This window comes from Castanea sativa, chromosome 5 (genome assembly GCF_040712315.1).
Source record: "Castanea sativa cultivar Marrone di Chiusa Pesio chromosome 5, ASM4071231v1".
In the NCBI taxonomy this organism is placed as follows: domain Eukaryota; kingdom Viridiplantae; phylum Streptophyta; class Magnoliopsida; order Fagales; family Fagaceae; genus Castanea; species Castanea sativa.
In genome coordinates, this window is record NC_134017.1 from 28,057,893 (window position 1) to 28,061,599 (window position 3,707).

Here is a 3,707-nt window from a genome sequence, read left to right on the forward strand (position 1 = left end):
TGGAAGCAAAAACAATAATTATTTTTCCTTGATTATGATTATATTTTTGTTAAATTGTTACTTCTACCCAATATTTTAAATAAAAATACTTATGAGTTTCCATGCATCACAATAATAATAATGCTAATTTTTTTTAAAATAAACATTAAAAAAAATGCACAAGCCTATTACTAGCGGATATTAAAATTTATTTCCATCTATTCATGTCTTTTTGTACCCACTAATGACCCTTTCATACTTTGAGTACTTTGAGGACATTCTTTTAGAGACTCTCTTACTTGAACTATACAAATCTACTTTTGTCTTGAAACTTTACAATATTAAATTATTGATCAGTATCTCTAATTTGGTTAATTATTAAGCTTTGCAAGCAAAGAAGATACAACTATGATTCAGTGTACAAAATTAGATGTCTTAACATCCTACTTTTCTCTTATAAGAGCATTAGTATCCAAAGTTGAAAAACTCTAGAAATCCTATTTTACAACCCCAACTCACAAAAACCAAGCATTATCTGAGTTTCTATTTCCTAAATCTTTTACAATCTTGCTACGGTAAAGTTCTACTAATACAACTTACTATGTTAAATTAATTTTCTCTTTCTCTTTTATTGATTTTTAGGGCTTGTTTGGTATGAACATAACTCAGTTTTCACAACTTAGTACTCATAGCCCACCTCACTGACACTACACAGTGAGTTTATTGTTACTACCCGCGTCCATTTTTTTCTCTACTCTTTCTTTCATATTCTCTTGTCACACAACCTTGAAAACAGAGCTGCCCATAAGCCAAAAGCAGACCTTTCACCTCCCACTTCGATGCACTCGCACAACTAGTCCAAAGGTTCTCATCTTCTTTCAATTTCTATTTCATTTTCCCTTCATCAATACCCATTTAACGTCTCCCTTCCCAGAAACCCATTTCACGTCTCTCCCTCGTCTGAACTCAAATTGTTGCTTGTTTGGATTTGGCTTTCTTCGTTGTCTGAACTCAGATCGTCGCCTGTTTGGATCGTCCTAGAAACCACCATAAAAGGTAATTTTTTGGTGTGGCCTTAGCTCCGTCTCTGTTGCTCTGTTTGGATTTGATTTTGAATAAACCTAAGGAATGGATTTACTCTAATTTGCCTCTGAAAATATTAGGAGATTTGGGTATGTATTGTTTAACCCCATTCCCCACAACAATATGAATTAAGCTATCAATTGGTTTTGTTGGGTTTGGGTTTGGGTTCAATGTTATGTATGCTATTTGGGTTAGATAAATTCGAATGAGTACGTTGGTTGTTTGAGTTTGGGTGTATGCCTATGAATACATACATTCTTCACTCTTAAACGGGGGTTGGTCACAGTTTAGACTTCTATAATATTTAACAAGTTGTGTTCACTTATCAATTTTCAGTCGTAAGCTCTGGGTTCCTTGTAATCTTTATAATCTAATCATCATTAAAGTGTACAAAAACTTGTGCTATATATGCTGAGTACTGAGTTTGAAAGCAAAGCTAAATTATGTTATATTTCCTTTCTTCCATGCTTGTATGTTTCTTTTGATGCCTCTACTCTATGCTTTCAAGTGATGCATACAACTGCATCAATCAACAGGGTTATAAGCAAAGCTATCAAATAATTCCTCAATATGCTTCACTGATATGATTAATAACATTAGCAAGAACAAAGAATTAGTTTGCATAATTTAACACAGTTTTATCAAAATATGCATTTCGGAAATAATAATGTGTGTGGAATAGGTAACAAAAATAAGTGTATAGTCTCAGACTTTTCTTGTTAAATCTGCTTTACATGAAATAATTATATGACCACCTCCACATTACTTACATGGATATTTCCAAACTTGGACTTGCTTAAATTGGCATTAGACTGTAACAAGGCTTTCTTCTAGAATTTTTTTATGATGTCCAAGCACTCCAATAAATGAAACTTGCAGCACTTTATGTGCACAAGTGAAACTTGATTAAGCTGAAGAGTAAATTTAATAATCTGAGCATCATCTTTTATCTTATACCCTGCATATATGTGTGTGTATGAAGGTATGTGTGTATTATTTTTTATGTAATATGAAAAAAGTTTCATTAAAGAGCATCTATACTCAGATTGAAGCTATTATGCAGCCAGCTAGATATTGCACTTCTAAGAAGTCTTAAGTATTCTGGTTTTGGCAATGGGTATAGGGGCAAGTTCCTACCAATGTTGGACACAAGTAATTATTACTCCAGTATTAGTGGGCATATGTGTGACCTTGACCATTGCACCCTTAAGACGTCCCTAGAACTTCATATTTTTGGTAGGAGGTTTTATGGCTATCATTATTGGTCACTAGTGAGTACCATATCCAGTTATAGAAAAATTTACGTTTGTACAATAAGTCACCAATTTATTGTATTGCTATCTAAGTGCTCTATTTTAATAAACAGGATGATGACTGGCATGTAAGTTCTTCAAATGGTTGGACACCAACACTTGTACACGTGGCACAACAACAACACCTATTGTTATAGGAAAATTCAGGCGGTTGGAGCTTGAGCTGGAAGTTGCTAATGAAGAGTTAACGCAAGCTCGTGCCATGGAAGAAGCAGCATTAAAATGGGAACAAGTTGCAAAACGAAGGGCTGAAAGAGCCAAGGTTGCACACAATATTGAGAAAGAGAAAGCAGAGAAGTTTAAGAGAGCTCTAGTAATATCATGGGTGATGTTTGGGGTATTGCTTTTGTTCTCTACTAGGTTTGGAGAAGTTGGAATGAGGCAAAGGTGTTTGCCATAATGAGTTGCGTATGTGCATAATAATACACACTTGTATTATTACATTGGAGATCATTTGTATTGTAATTGTACAACTTAATGTTTTCTTTTGTATTGTAAGTATAAAAATTTATGATATGTATGATGTTGTACTTCTATTATATGTTGAGAGTGTTCAACTTTATTCAAAATGGACTTGTAAACTATGGGCATTTGGCACACAAATGGCGTCCCATAACATGTGGCTGGGACTATTAATGAATATATGGGAGTTGTGGTTGCTTTGAGCATTTTAATTGTAATTATATTAGCTATGGTACGCCAATATGGACCCCTAAAACTAACTTTTGAGGGGAATATATTTTGTTTTTCTTGGATGAATGACTAGAGGGGAATGAGTATTAATATCAACTCTGAAACTGTGAAGCTTGTTAGAATAGAAAGGATGCAATGGCTACTTAAAGGCATTTTGCTAGTGGATGACATTTTGTTGTACATCTTCCAATCTTCTTAAACAAAAAGAGTGGCATATCAAATCCATAATATCAGCATATCACATACACAATATCACAAGAATATGAGCATGTCCACCTGTAAGCATATCACATACACGTTTATATGGTTGTTGATAAATACTTCATTGCGAAAAGGTATTACATACAATTGCATATAAGCATGTCCACACGTACTTATATTACCAATAGGTATTACATACACCTAGTTTTACATTTCCAAAAGGAATTGCATCAGAAATGTCAATAGGTTATTGACATTAATCCATTAAATGTCAATAGGATGCATCACAATGTCCAAAAGAATGCATCATGTATCATGCTAAGTGACATCCAGTTACAATACATAAATGTCATAAGTGGAGGTAATAACTTTATACAAAAGTCCCAATAAAAAGCGATGAATCCTTATACGTCTCCACAATCAACCTTGAAGTCGCAC

The 3,707-nt window shown here is 33.8% G+C and overlaps 1 long non-coding RNA gene across 2 annotated transcripts; it reads left to right on the top strand.

Moving 5' to 3' along the window:
- Positions 1-657: 657 nt before the first annotated feature.
- LOC142633584 (uncharacterized) lies at positions 658-3,043 on the top strand. 2 transcript variants are annotated; one of them, XR_012843936.1, is made up of 2 exons: positions 658-1,035; positions 2,186-3,043. It is a non-coding gene; the product is annotated as an uncharacterized LOC142633584 (long non-coding RNA). The 2 variants fall into 2 exon arrangements; XR_012843937.1 differs by having other exon boundaries at positions 2,429-3,043.
- Positions 3,044-3,707: the final 664 nt, after the last annotated feature.